At 44.6% G+C, this 15,973-nt stretch overlaps 2 protein-coding genes across 2 annotated transcripts in view; one reads left to right on the top strand and one right to left on the bottom strand.

Moving 5' to 3' along the window:
* The window catches only part of LOC101940241 (putative protein ARB2BP), a 260,593-nt gene that overhangs the window by 129,628 nt on the left and 114,992 nt on the right, over positions 1-15,973 (bottom strand). The window lies entirely within an intron of this gene.
* Positions 1-15,973, top strand: part of IMPG2 (interphotoreceptor matrix proteoglycan 2) — an 88,020-nt gene that overhangs the window by 37,374 nt on the left and 34,673 nt on the right. The window lies entirely within an intron of this gene.

Below are 15,973 nucleotides of genomic sequence, written 5' to 3'. Positions count from 1 at the left end.
GATCGCTTGTCGACAGCAACAGGCAGAGTGTCCCAGCATGGTTGGCATGCTCAGAGCATCTCAGCCTGCCTAGTAAAGGGCCTCTATTTTTGCTTGAATGAGCCCAATACTTAGTTGTGTCCAGCCAGGCAAATATAGTGTCTTTACCAGAGAGGTGAAGAGATTAGTGCGGGATCTGAACTGCGGAAAGAGCCATGTCAGTGTGGCCTGTTTTTGTAGCATAGTACTCAGGCCAGTGACTCAGGCCAGTTTGTACTTGGTGAGCCCTTCATGCTGGGAGACTTGAAACTCTAGAGATGGCTCTGGGCACCTTTGAAAATTGGATCCATTAACGTTCTGTTTAATATTTTTATATATGTTTAAAATGCCATAAGAGGTGTGCCCTAAGCATGTTATTACAGGGAAATTAGCTGCATGGCTCCTGTTGATTTTAATGGGGGGATCTCTCACTTAAAACTCTGTGTAATGCTAATGATATTTTTATGGTAAATATAAATAGTGCACATGATGGGGAAATGAGTCACTGAAAAGACTTTTTAAAAAAACAAAGGCAATTGTTCTAATGATGGCATAACCACAATATCACACATAAAAATGTAATAACACAAAGGTGAATATAATGGCAGGACTTAAACTAAAAATGAAAGTCTCTACATTCAAAGAACACCTCCTCCCCCCCCCCCCCCCCCCCGCACAGTTGGCTGCTCTGACATACACCCCATAAAAACCAACTGACTTCAGTGATGTTTCAGGAGCTGTAAATCTGTTCAGAATTGGCTTGCCATCCTGCTTTCCCTTGTGCCACTGAAGATTTCATTTTTGTAAAACAAATATTCTGGCCAATTTAATTCATTTTAGGCATCTTAAACTTTGTGTGCCTGATTTTTCTCTCCCTGACATCAGTTTTATCCCAGTGTAGCTCTTACATTAATGGAGTTATTTCTGATTTACACTTGCATGAAAGAGTTCAGAATCAGGTAATGGGATTTGTCTCAATTTAAAGGTTGGAAGTTTTAGGGAAAAAATAAAATTTGCATGGGAAGCTTTGATTTAAAAGAAATTAAAAATCTCTTCATAATAATTGCTCTACAAAACTGTACTAAAAGCAGAGAAATGTGACAGGACTAGAAATAACTACTAATGAAATAGAGTTAAATGCTGCCCTGGGATACACTGATCCATGCACGGTGATGACTTTTCTGCCTCACGCTGCTTGTTTCTGAGGGCAGAAAGGGGGGTGCATAATGTTTTGTTTAATGTGAACTTTACACTAACAGCTGCCTTAAGTAGCACTCTGTGACATAGGCATTGTAAAGGAGACTGATAACCAGCTGGCTAGCTAATACAATTGAGTGCATCAGATGGATTTACTGTGTCTCATTTAAAGTAAAAAGAACAGGAGTACGTGTGGCACCTTAGAGACTAACACATTTATTTGAGCACGCTTTCGTGGACTACAACTAGCCCATGAAAGCGTGCTCAAATAAATTTGTTAGCCTCTAAGGTGCCACAAGTACTCCTGTTCTTTTTGCAGATACAGACTAACACGGCTGCTACTCTGAAACCTGTCATTTAAAGTAGGTGTACTAAACATGTTGCAGTCAACCCAGTGTAAATTACTCTGAGAATAAATGGACACAAATCAGACATCAAGAATTATAACATTCAAAAACCAGTTGGAGAACACTTCAATCTCCCTGGTCACTCGATTACAGACCTAAAAGTCGCAATATTACAACAACAAAACTTCGAAAACAGACTCCAACAAGAGACTGCTGAATTGGAATTAATTTGCAAACGACACCATTAAATTAGGCTCGAATAAAGACTGGGAGTGGATGGGTCATTACACAAAGTAAAACTATTTCCCCATGTTTATTTTTCCCCCCTACTGCTCCTCACACCGTCTTGTCAACTGCTGGAAATGGGCCATTTTGATTACCACTACAAAAAGGTTTTTTTTCTCTCCTGCTGGTAATAGCTCACCTTAACAGATCACTCACGTTATAGTGTGTATGGTAACACCCATTGTTTCATGTTCTCTGTGTGTATATATCTTCCTACTGTATTTTCCACTGCATGCATCCAATGAAGTGGGTTTTAGCCCACGAAAGCTTATGCTCAAATACATTTGTTAGTCTCTTAGGTGCCACAAGTACTCCTGTTCTTTTTACTCTGAGGCTGTTCACAGCAGAAAATTAGAGTTGGCTTTCTCATGTCTCTTATTGGAATCAATGGAGTGTTCTCCTTTTGTACTTTTTTCATTTAACTTTCTTTTTTAACATTTTAACTCTACAACATTCCACCCCTCCCTCAAATTTGTAGTTTACTTTGCATTTGGAGATGATGCAATGTATTGAAACTTAGTCTGGCAAAACAAAAATGTGGTGTAAGAATTAAGTCAACTAACTACTAGGTCAGTGGTTCCCAAACTTGTTCCGCCACTTGTGCAGGGAAAGCCCCTGGCAGGCCAGGCCGGTTTGTTTACCTGCTGCGTCCACAGGTTTGGCCGATCGCGGCTCCCAGTGGCCGCGGTTCGCTGCTCCAGGCCAGTGGGAGCTGCTGGAAGCGGCACGAGCCGAGGGACGTACTGGCCGCTGCCTCCAGCAGCTCCCATTGGCCTGGAGCAGCGAACCGGAGCCACAATCGGCCGAACCTGCAGACGCAGCAGGTAAACAAACCGGCCTGGCCTGCCAGGGGCTTTCCCTGCACAAGCGGCGGAACAAGTTTGGGAACCACTGTACTAGGTGATAATGTGAAGGGGCACATATCATATGACTTTGCATTTGGAATTTGTCTTAGACAGATTTGTTGTGGACCAGGTGTCAGCAGGAAGAGATTCACTATAATGTACTTCAGTATATTCAAAATACACAAAATCTTTATTAAGCATTAGAGAACCAAGTCCAGAATGTGGCACCTGAAGCCTTCATTGAACTTTGGATCAGAATTTGATGTGGGCTTACTTTTGTAAGGGCCAGAACCAGAAGACCAATTCTAAATACCCCTGAATTAGGAATGGGGTTTGTGATTCAATCCAATCTCAAAACACACAATTTCTCTTCATATTCTCCATATGTCTATTGTATTGTAATGTATTGTATTAATCATGTAGATATTTTCAACCAATGTTGGTTAGCTTTCAGTTGGTCACAAGACAAAAAATGGCTTTTGCTGTTGACCTCTGAAGTGGGCCATGATTTAGCCTGGACACTCACTGACATTTGATGAATGTGGACACTCAGATGAAGAGGCAGGATAGCATGGTATCCAGCTCCCATAAGCATCTAACAAGAGCTGATCACCTCCCACTGCAGACACAAATGGGATGCCTCCACTGATGTCTCCCACTGAAGGCACAAGCTGGCTGGCTCTCCTAATGACTTCTGCACATAAGGAGCTAAGTGGTTATCTTGGGAGTCCTTAGTGGTCCTTTAGAAAGAGCAGATGTCCCAACCCTCTCCAGCCTTCAGAAGGAGTCAGCAGGCGCACTCAATCTTGCCTGCTGAGGGGAACTGTTGTTCTGTACTCAAGTCCTTTGTGCACATAAGGACTTTGGTGCATAACTAGGGTCCTACCAAATTCACAGCATGAAAAACGCGTCACGGACCATGAAATCTGGTCTCCCCCTGTGAAATCTGGTCTTTTGTCTGCTTTCAGTTTTCATGGAGGAGACCAACGTTTCTCAGATTGGGAGTCCTGACCCAAAAGGGAGTTGCAGGGTGGTTGCAAGGTTATTTTAGGGGGGGATTGTGGTATTGCCACCCTTACTTCTGCACTGCCTTCAGAGCTGGGTGGCTGGAGAGCAGCAGCTCTTGGCCAGGCGCCCAGATCTGAAGGCAGCTCCCTGCCAGCAGCAGCATAGAAGTAAGGGTGGCAATACCATACCATCCTTATTTCTGCGCTACTGCCTTAAGAGTTGGGCAGCCAGAGAGTGGCGGCTGCTGACTGAGGGCCCAGCTCTGCAGGCAGCAGTGCAGAAGTAAGGGTGGCAATACCAGACTATGCCATCCTTACTTCTGTGCTGCTGCTGGCGGCGGAGCTGCCTTCAGAGCTTGGCTCCTGGCCTGCAGCCACCGCTATCCAGCTCTGAAGGCAGCACCGCTGCCAGCAGCAGCACAGAAGTAAGGGTAGCAGTACCGCAACCCCCCCTACAATAACCTTGCGACCACCCTCCCCCACAACTCCCTCTTGGGTCAGGACTCCTACAGTTACAATACACCTCTACCTCAATATAACGCTGTCCTCGGGAGCCAAAACATCTTACCGCGTTATAGGTGAAACCGCGTTATATCGAACTTGCTTTGATCCACCGGAGTGCGCAGCCCCGCCCCCCCGAAGCACTGCTTTACCGCGTTATATCGAGGTAGAGGTGTACCAAGAAATTTCAGATTTAAATAGCTGAAATTTACGATTTTTAAAATCCTATGAACTTGAAAGGGACCAAAATGGACTGTGAATTTGGAAGGGCCCTATCCATAATGTTTTCTGCTCAAAAGTCTTGTGCTGTGGCTGAGGTACCAGCCCCAATGTTGTTGGCTATTGTCCCACATTTCTGTCTATTGATCCCTGGCTCAGCTGGTGTTTTGAGGTAACTTTCATGCATATGGGGGGCCAGTAACCCGCCTCAGGTCAGGTGTACCTAGTGTAAACCTATAGAGCAGCCATAGAGAGTTCACTATGTCGTTTTACTGGATCATATTGCTAAGTCCCTGCATGTGATACAAATGTATATTTGTTGTGTTAAGTCTGTTTCTGGGCAGACATACGTGTCAGGATATCTCTGAGGTTTGCTTGCTTGCTTGGTTTCTTGCCTTGTGTGCTTGATTTTTGGATGCAGCTTCCTGCCAAGATACACTTGTATATATTATGACATAAGTAGCACCTCGTTTTGCGTGAAGCTTTGGGAAAAAGAAGTGGTGGTATTCTCCCTGTTGACTTTTGATAGGACTTGGTTCTTGGCTGGGGGAAGAAGGGAAGCAGACAGGCTGACATCCTCTGTAACCTGTATGACTGCCTCTCTCTCTCACCCCCCCCCCCCCCATGTACATCATCTTTGGTATAGGAATAGGCGGTGCACTTCCTTTACCAACCTCGGTAGTCTAGGTTGAAGGTCTGTGGTGTAACAAGTATCCTGTATTTTAATAAACTGCTCAGTGTGCCTGGCTCAATTTTACTCCAGGATCTCATAGACTTTAAGGCCAGAAGGGACCATCATGATCATCTAGTCTGACCTCCTGCAGATTGCAGGTCACAGAACCTCCCCCACCCCCTCCTGTAATAGACCCCCTAACCTCTGGCTGAGTTACTCAAGTTCTCAAATCATGGTTTAAAGACTTCAAGTTACAGAGAATTCACCATTTACTCTAGTTAAAACCTGCAATTCACCAGTGCCCCATGCTGCAGAGGAAGGCGAAACCCCCCTCCCAAGAATCTCTGCCAATATGACCTGGGGGAACATTCCTTCCTAACCCCAGATCTCTATCTGTCTTGATACTTACATGGCCTTCATTACTGTTGTATCAGAGCATCTTGCAGTATTTAATCTCACAACACCTGTGAGTTTGGGAAATACTATTATCCCCATTTTACAGATGGGAAGCTGAGACACTAAGCGGCTTGCCTGGGGTCACATAGGAAATCTGTAGCATAGCAGGGAATTGACCCCGGGTCTCTTGAGGCCTGTGCCAGTGCTCTCATCACTGGACCATACTTCTTCTTTGTCACATAGTGTCACTTAAATTTTGCAATCTGGTCTTTTTTACTCATGGCTAAGAATGTAAGGAGGTTTTCTATTGGTTCCCGTTCTTCTGATTGTGACTTCCAAAGCATTGTTCTGGGGACAAGAAACTAAAACAGTATTATATTTTTGTGAATTTTGATCAATCTTCCCTCCACTAAACAAAAAGCTCCTGTGTTTGTGGCTTTACATTCATATTTATGTTTCAGGAGAAAAATGGAGCACAAATCAGAATCTCATTAATCCTACAGTAATATCTTCTATAAGTCTAACTCCAACAGCATTCAATAATAATAAAAAAACACATACTTTCATAGAAAATTTTAAACAAAGCTGTAAAATTGAAGTTTACTAAATTTCCTAAGATACCTTGTATAATCTCATGTAGTTGCAAAAAAAAGTGAGTGTATATGGGTGGAAAAAAAACTGGTTTCAGCAAATTAAGTGCTTGGGTAGTTTAGTGGAGCCAACAGAAAAGGTAGCTTATGGTTGTTGCATAACTTATTTCCAGGAATAGCTTGCAGTCTGGCATTACACACAGTTATGTAATGCCCAGATGAAAGTTGGTTCCAGTAAAACTACCGCTTGCAGTCATGTAAGATTAACCATCAATGGTGGTAGCAATGGTTCACACTATAGAATAAATAGGACTTGAGTCCACCCTATCATGTAACCATGGTGTAAAAATGCCCAAGTCCTTTCTACACTAACACTCCACCATTGCTGTTTCCCTGTGTTTAGCTGCATGACTCCTACATTTATTAATGGGAAGTCCCGTGGTTAAATCCCATACACCATTACAAAAATATGTAACCCTTCCAAATTGAAACTCGGACGGGAACTTTTGTTCCTCTTTTCAAACATTATTGTTTATTTTCTTTTATGTGAAAGTATTTTTATTTTTAGTGGTTCATTCAGCTTTTTTGCTGTCTAGATCAGCAACCCTTAATAAAACGATCAAAAATGTTTGGACTCCTTTTGAGCATCATAATTTTAAAAAGTAAAGAAAAAAAGTGCATATTATGAACAACTGTAAAATATATATAACTTGTGCAACAACCATAAGCCATATACATATCATTCATTCATATATATTTAACAATTGTTCATAATATGCACATTTTTTCTTGACCTTTTTAAAATTATGAGGTTCAAAATGAGTCAGAAAATTTGTGATAATTCTATTAAGGGATCTCCCAGGGGGCAGATGAGAGGAAGAGGCCCAGGGAGGACAGCCTTAAGTAGTCTTGGTTGCCAGGTTACTGGTACCTAAAACGGCCCTGGGTCGGAGCCCGGTAGCGGGGGAGGGCCCGGGCTCCCCTCCCCACAACCCCATTGGCAATCCAGGGTTGTGGCCATGACCACTAGGCCACGCTTCCCAACCAGACCCTGAGCGGAGACCATTACAGAGCTATTGGGATCATTTTATTTCATATTAGAGAGCTGGGGACTTGGGACACTTAATTATTCTTAAATCAATCAAAGAAGCAAAAAAACCCAGAGAGAGAGAGAGAAAAAAATCTTAACTACTAATTTATTTTTAAAATGACCCAAAAGACATCAATGGTATCACAGATGCACCATCACAGATCCAAAGTGTTTCTTTGTCGTTAACTAGAGGTCTGGATCCAGCAAAGCACTCAAGTATGTGCATCTCATGACTTCAGTGGGTCTATACATGTTTAGGTGTTTTGCAGGTTTGGGACCGATAAATACACAGAAGACCTCTTTAGACCCTCTCAGAAGGCAGGGGGAAAATCCGTGACATGACTGATGTATCATAAAAGACAAAGAACCTATTTTGGGGTACACTCTTCATGAGAACTGTTTGCATAAAAGGACTTTCTTTAGCCCCATTTCAGCTTTTGGATGCCCCCAGGGCTGTGCCTTTGGACCATCACTGTCTAGGATCAAGTAGTTTAGGGTTACCATATTTCAGCAAGCAAAAAAGAGGACGGGAGGAGCCCCGCCCTAGCCCCGCCCCTGTCCTGCCTTAGCCCCGCCCCTGCCCCACCCACTTCCCGCCCCCCTCAGAACCCCCAACCCTCCCCCCCCGCTCCTTGTCCCCTGACTGCCCCCTCCTGGGACCCCTGCCCCTAACTGCCCCCCCAAGACTTCACCCCCTACCTAAGCCTCCCTGCCTCTTGTCCCCTGACTGCCCCCTCCTGAGACCCTCCCCCCCATCCTAACTGGCCACCTAGGACCCTACCCCCTACCTGTGCCCTGACTGCTCCAACCCTTATCCACACCCCCACCCCCAGACAGACCCCTGGGACTCCCACGCCGCATCCAACCACTCCCCACCCCCTGACAGCCCCCCCCAGAACTCCCGACCCATCTAAACCCCTCTGCTCCCTGTCCCATTGACTGCTCCGATCCCTCTCCCCACTCCTGCCCCCTGACAGTGCCCCCCCCCAGAACTCCCAACCCCCCCCGCTCCTTGTCCCCTGACTGCCCCCCTCCTGGGACCCCTGCTCCTAACTGCCCTCCACAACCCCACCCCCTACCTAAGCCTCCCTGTTCCTTATCCCCTAACTGCCCCTTCCTAAGACCCCCCTCCCTAACTGCCTCCCAGGACCCTACCCCCTACCCGTACCCTGACTGCCCAAAACCTTATCCACACACCTCCCAGAAAGCCCCCCCCCAAACTCCCGAACCCCCCCGTCTCTTGGCTGCCCCCTCCAGAACCTCCCTGCCCCTTCTCCGACCCCCTGGCTCCCTTGTCGTTGGCCTTCGGTTCGCCTAAGGTCTCTCTGTGAGCTTGCTCAGGAACTGTCTGAGCCGTTCTCCCGGCACGCTGGGCAGCAGTGGGGGAGGAGCTCCAGACTGCCGGAGGCGAATGCAGGGAGGGAGGGAGTGAGTGAGCGCTGCTGCAGGGGGAGGAGGGACTCTTTCTCGCTGTCGGAGCCCCATGTAAGTGGCACCATCCAGCTGCCCTGTTAGCCGCGCGTGCTCTGCATGGGGGGGGGGGGAAAGTCCGGACATTAACAAATTCCCCCCGGACGCTATTTTTAGTTCAAAAATCCGGACATGTCTGGGGGAATCCGGACGAATGGTAACCCTAAAGTAGTTAACAGAACTATATGGTCTGAAACCAGTTATTTCTGCCAAGGCACCATAGTGCAGCATTGCTCATCCTTCATTTTAAACTTCTGTTTGTGTGCTCCTTCCTGCTTCTCCATACATACTTTATATATTTGTATATTTTGCTTAATGCTCAGCCATGCTGGTCCAGGTCTTCACTTGTGCAGGTAGGACAACAGAAATTACATTTTTGTCATGTGTTCTTTTCTCAAGTTCACAATGGCCCAACAAATGCCAAAATTCTTCCCACTGAAGTCACAGGGTTGCTTGAATATAACTAAGGGTAGAATTTGTCCCAGTGATTTCAGGTTTGGGTGAACTTCAGCATGTATTGATCCAATGATTGAAAAAAGATAAAGGAGAATTTGCATCTATATTTACCATGAAGGGCAATATACATTTGATGGTCACTAAAACATTGAGTCAATATATGTATTGTTATGTACATTCTAAATGTCTTCATCAGAAGCATCTGGAAATATCTCCACTGTAGCCAGGAGTTTCTCGAGTACCCATTTTTATTAAATTAACATTTTAAGATAAGAGTCCAGAAATAAATATTGAGTACTGGCAAATCAATCAGGAAACACAGATTTGCATATGCAATGTGGTTGGTTAACATTGTTCCTAAAACCAGTGTTCTAGGCCTCTGATGTGAAAAACCGCATTAGTTAACTGGGCGAAATTCATCCCTGATGTTACTTCATTGATTTCAGTGGGGTCATATCCGAGATATACTTGGACCCTGACTTGCGTTTTCAGCCAGTTGTGAGTGAAAATTGTGTGTGTAACAATACCATTTATTTCCTATTATAATAATCAAATCTTTCTGCTTGTCAATATGCATGTCTGGGTCACGGGCACTTGAATTTAAAAATTTAGCATAAAGTAGGTTGTTGTTGCTATAGAAGTTGATCTTGACATTACAGAGTCTGTTTGGTCCTCATTTTATCAATTGTCCAGTCTTGGAAAGAGAGTTGTCCAGTTAGTGTTTAATGAGATTTAATTGGCTATATTTTAACAGCGAAAGGCCTTTTCTGCACTGGTGGAGCTGCATGAGCGCATGCACCTTGTGTAGATGTGCTGCTCCAGTATAAACTGTGGCTTGCACCAACATGATTTCTAACCAAGGGGACAAAGGTCAGAGTTACAATTTGGGGAACTTCTGTAGTTGAAAATGCCAGGCTCTGTACCTAGATGTCATTTGAAAATTTCCGCCAGTGACCGTTTTACAAAGAAGAGCTACTGCCATCCTCCCCAGCTACTACCACCACCGTGGCTGCTTCCAGCATTCTTCCTGTTTTCTCCGCTCGTGGTTGCTTCCCTGTGCCTGCAAACCAGAGACTTCCCCCTCTGACCTTGTAGTCCCCTCTTCCACTCCCTCCCAACTGCTTTTTTCTCTCAGCAGCAGCTGACTCCATCTGCCCCCAGGCTCCTTGGAGTTGAGAGGAGGTGGCAGCAAGAGTTGGAACAAGCTGCTACTGAGAGGAAGAACAGGACACTTTTATTTAGATGCCTATGTAAGCATTTAGAAGCCTACTTTTAGGCAACTGCAATTTGGAAATGTTGGCCACTGAAAAATAAAAGTAGAGTTTATAGTGTAGCATTCTCTGCATTTTTCTGGTCTCCCTTGAGAAAAACGTCTTCAAAAACTCCAGCAAATTAGCTAAAAATGATCTTCCAGTAAATCAGGGGATTAAAGTAATAAAATAGTCTTATTTCCTTGCTCTGCCACTGACTTGCCTTGTCACCATATGCAAGTCACTTCACCTCTCTGTGCTCCTGCTTTCTTTATGTAAAAGGAGGTTGATGTGAGGCTTAATTAGGATTTGTAAAGGGTTTAGAGCAGGGCTTCTCAAATGTCATTGCACTGTGACCCACTGCTGACAACAAAAATTACTACATGATCCTGAAGCCTGAGACTGCTTGAGCCCCATTGCCCCGGGTGGAGTGGGGAGCAAAGCCTGACCCCCACCACCTTGGGGGGGGCCAAAGCTGAAGCCCAAGGGCTTCAGCCCCAGGCAGGAGGCCTGTAACCTGAGCCCTGTGACCCAGGGCTGAAGCCCTTGGGCTTTGGTCCCAGGAGTGGGGTTTGGGCTCGGGCTTAGGCTTGGGCTTCAGCCTTGGGCCCCAGCAAGTCTATTCCTGGGGGAATTCTGCGCCAATGCGCATGCACAGAATTTATGTCCCCCACAAATTTCTTTGCTTCCCCACAGAAAAATGACTTTCTGATGGGGAACCAAAGGGAAGCCGCAAGAATGGTCATCTGACCCTCCCCAGCCATATGTTTTGGGTGTGCAGGGCAGCTGGCAGAGAGGTAAATCACTGTGGGGCAGAGGGTGGGACTGGGGAAGACCCAGCTGGTGGCTCCTACTCTGCACTGGGCTCAGCTTCTAGTCCCGGCTGGGCTGGGGAGGACGGGACTTCCTCTTCCCCTGCACGGCATTTGGGGCTGGGTCAGACCCACCCCCAGATTTCTCTTCCAGTTTCAGGAAGCTCTGCAAACTCTGTCTCCCACCCACTTCCTGCACCCATCACTCCTCAGCTGCAGGGGGAGGGAGCTACAGGGAGCTGCTTCCCTATCCGCCCAACCCCCGAGTATCCAGACTCCCTCATACCCAGATCCTCCTCCTGAGCCTCACCCCCCTCTGCCCTCAGAAACCCCACCTGATGAGCCCAACTTCCCCTGCACCTGGCCCATCCCACCGAGCCCCAACCAGCCGCATCTGGGTCCCCACCCCACTGAGCCCGACTCCCCAAGCATCTGGACTCCCCACTGACCCCCTTACACACCCAGACCCCCTTTCCAAGCTCTATCCCCACACACACAGACCCCTCCCCCCCAACCATCTTCATCTGGACCCCTCTGCAGAGTCCCATTACTGTTGCAGTCAGAACCCCACAATCCCCTGTGCATCCAGATCCCCCCACTGACCTCCCCACACCCAACCCTCTCAACCCACACCTGGATCCCCCCCCCCACTAAACCCCTGCACACTTGGATCCTGCCTTGCTGAGCCTGTCTGCCCACACCTGGTGCACCTGGCAAGGAGGGGCAGGGCCTGAGGTGTTTCTGGGGCAAGCCCAGTCCTTGCGCTGTGTCAGGGTTGGGTGTAGCCTCACCACTCAGTCCGTATCCCGGGGGGAAGCTGCACAGTGATCTGCCACCTCTGTGCAGCCAGTGGCCTGTGCTCCCCAATGCCATGCTGGAACCTTCAAATTTATTTGACAAATAAAATTTTCAGAATTTTAAAATTTTGTGAGCAGAATTTTTTTTTTTTTTTTGGCGCAGAATGCCCTCAAGAGTACAAGTCTAAGCCAGCCCTGGAGACCCCACTAAAATGGGGTGGCGACCCACTTTGTGGTCCCGACCCACAGTTTGAGAACTGCTGGCTGGAAAGCATTATAGATGAGCAGAATATTATTTTAAAACTATGCTGGCATGATTGTGCTTCAGTGGGAAATGCAAAACTTTTGTCTTTGCTTTCTATGAATTTTTGTGTATGAGTTTCACTATCTTGAACACTTGTGCGAAGTGAATTTTTGGTTTGCACATTCCATCCAATACTTTGGGAAAGTTAATTTCAGATTTGCTTTCTGTGAACACTGCATGAGAAATATGACATTTAGCTGCTATAGAGACAGGTGCCTTAGAAAGAAACCTGATTGTGGACTTGATCTAATGCCCTTTGAAGTCATTGGGAGTCAGGACTTGAACAGATTAGAAGCATTTGATCAGGAAACAAGATAGCTCCGATTTCAGATTTAGAATAGGAAGCAACTAAATAAACAAAATTGATTCAAACTTATCAATTGCAATTAAGAAAGTCACAATTTGTTCACTGACATTGCATGAACAGAAAAAGAAGCAAAATTTGTTGACTAAATTACGTTATATATTATTCTTTCAGCTCTAATCACCACTTATCTTATAGCCTTTGATTGAATAGTTTTGGTATGCTAACCAGGTGCAGCTTTCCAGATCTCAGGAATCTTGCCACTTATTTTCTTGAAATTCTAAATGTATCAGAAAGAAGTCGCAAATTATCTGACCTTAAGTCCTTTAAAATCCATAGATTATGTAGACCTGGGACTTTGTCCACGTTAAGAACAAGAGCATTCGGTCTGTAATCCTTGCCTTTGTTACCTGCAGGCTATTTATAGTAACACCTCTTCTACACTACCAGGAAATGTTATCTCTAGTCTGGGCATCTGTCCAACTCTTCCTTATGTGAAGACCAGTCAAAATCAACAGATCCACAAATGACTGTACTTACTGCTCTCATCACCAGATTATATTACTTTCAACAAACTTCATCTCTTTGTTAGATCACTTTGTGGGCTGGTGTCCACAGCTCTGGACTGTGCATTGATTTGATCCCCTTAAACATTTCACAATATTTCTATAATATGATTAATGATCATTTCAGTGATAGTCTACTGTATTTGTAGCTAGTGGGGATGGTTCCTCTGCCTGCTGCTGAAAACAGGTGACAGATACGAGGACTTGGAAGCAAATATAAACAGCTGAATCTCCTGTCTGTAACCTGCACTTTTGAGGGTTTTTCTGAGACTCATTGGCTTACTGTTCAGGAAAATATTTTGAAGTCTTGTTTAATCAATATTTTCTGCTTTTCTAACCAGGATTTTTTTAAGAAGTGCCATCCAAAGGCCTGGTCCACACTAACCCCCCACTTTGAACTAAGATACGCAACTTCAGCTACATGAATAACGTAGCTGAAGTCGAAGTACCTTAGTTTGAACTTACCGCGGGTCCAGACGCGGCAGGCAGGCTCCCCCGTCGACTCCGCGTACTCCTCTCGCAGAGCAGGAGTACCGGCGTCGATAGCGAGCACTTCCGGGATCGATCCCAGAAGATCGATTACTTACCGCCGGATCCAGAGGTAAGTATAGACCTACCCAAAGACAGCCTGGATGTTACTGAACAGGCATGAGAAACAGTTATTTTGCCACTCCCCAAACTTAATGTTTTCTGGGCTAAGATGATCACAACAACTGCACAGAGCTGGCCTAAGGATACTGGGAAGCTTTAGCGAGATAAGTCCTTGGGATAAACAGCAAACTCAACGTACTCATTTTACAAGTGTGTGTGTGTGTGTCTCTTTAGGTAATTCCAATCTCCTGTTGCAGAGATGAAGCCCAGCTGCTTGTGTTTTTTAACATTAGCAACCTGTTCACATCAGTTTTATGTTTTCAAGGTTATCTTCTCCAGGAAAAGGATTAGACACATTAAAAATTAAAGGAAGAAAGCCAAGGATTGTTCACTTTCTAGTTCCTCCATTATTAGTGTGAGTGGACCCAGGGGCTTCTCACATCCCAAACGTCAGCAGTGTTGGCAACAAAGACAGGTTTCAGAGTAGCAGCCGTGTTAGTCTGTATCCGCAAAAAGAAGTCTCTAAGGTGCCACAAGTCCTCCTGTTCTTCTTTTTAAAGACAGGTTTGATCTTGATAAAGTTCAGCTTAGAGTATAGCTGCATAATTTGAAGCATTTAGTCAGGCTCCATTTTGTGTGTGTGTGTGTGTGTGTGTAGGAGAATTTTCAGCATTGTCTCCAAACTCACAGGACTATTCCCAGTTCAGTGGCAGCAGATGCCTGAGCCACGGAAATGGTATTAAATAGAACAAATGGGAAATGGTGTTCCAGGCAGGCTGCTGCAAAGAAGACCAATTCTTTTTCAACTTCTTGAGCCCCACTATTATTCTGATTCCCCTAAATTTAGAGAGTATATTATAGTTCTGATTTTTTTTAAAAAAAAAACCTTATTGGAACTCAATTTTTTTCTTGTCAAATGTTTGAAAGATGAACAATGAAGAGGGTTGGCATAGAGAAAAATCACAGGTTTTACAATTGTCCATTATGACCTCAAGTTAGCAAAATACTTCAATATACATATTTAACATAAACTTAAAGGATGTGAGGAGTCTTAATGACTTCACTTAATGACTACTCATGTTCTTAAGAACCTTGCTGATTAAAGGCCTATGTGGAATCATGACTTAGTGTAGAGTCCTGCCGTTCTTTGAGGAGTGATCTAAGGTCCAATTTTTTGTCTTTATTTGGCAAAACCACCACTGACTTCAGGGGGAATTTTGCCTGAGTAAAGACTGCAAGATAAAGCCCCAAGTAAGTCATAGAATCTTTGGGGTTAAAACCAATAGGGGGGAAAAAAGGATGTTCTCAAAATAAACATTAAAATGCATTAAAATTCACAATTTTGAACTCTTAGCATGTTCTTGTTGAAGGGAATTTTCTCAATTGAAAATTGTAAACAGCAAGATCAAGAAAAAATGTCTCAGGTAGCGTCTTATGTCTTAGAAGTATATCAGGATGAACTCTTCCTGCTGCAATGTTCATTTTATGGCACAGATATTACAACCAATGAAATAAGATTTTTCCCTTCAGTTGAAAGAAATATTGCAATCCAATAAACACTCATGATTTTCCTAAATTGATCACTGAATTAGAAGCTCTCTTCAGAGTTTATAGCCCAATCTTAAAGATTTGCTGTATTTATCCAAAAAAGTACCTTACCTGCAAATCAAGTATTGTTGTATTCACTAAGGGCCTGGTCCTGTGAGACGCTGAGCATACCCTAAACTCTCATTAGCTTCAGTACAGATTCAGCAGCTTGCAGGATTAGACTCAAAATCGCTCCGGCTTACAACCAGAGCCGTGCAAAACTTGCTGGTTCCCTTTCACATTGAGAAATTTTCATCTCATTTTGTTTGGGGTGGTTTTGTTTTTCATGTTTGGCCAAAGTTTTGGTTTTGAACCCCCCTAGTAATTTGAATATGAAACTCAGCTGAAACTGATGAATTTTACATAATTTTGACCGCAAATGACTGGGACAGAAGACATACGAGCAACTTCCATTTTGCTGCATGACTTTAATCCAGTTCTGATCTTTGTTATAAACTTCAGTGTGTTTTAAATTAAACATGGTCTCTCCAGCAGAATTCCTCTGTCTTTGGCTGATTTGTATAACTTATCTGTTCATTAAATAAACCAAACCCTCACCTCCCCCCGCCCAGCTCCCTAACTGCAATGGGTTACCTAAAGTTTGCTCTTTTGTCAGTCTTATGTATAACGGATGTATGAAATGGAGAGGTGCTGAGTGTCTTGTACTT

This window comes from Chrysemys picta, chromosome 1 (assembly GCF_011386835.1).
Source record: "Chrysemys picta bellii isolate R12L10 chromosome 1, ASM1138683v2, whole genome shotgun sequence".
Lineage (NCBI taxonomy): Eukaryota > Metazoa > Chordata > Testudines > Emydidae > Chrysemys > Chrysemys picta.
This window is presented reverse-complemented; position numbering and strand designations above follow the sequence as displayed.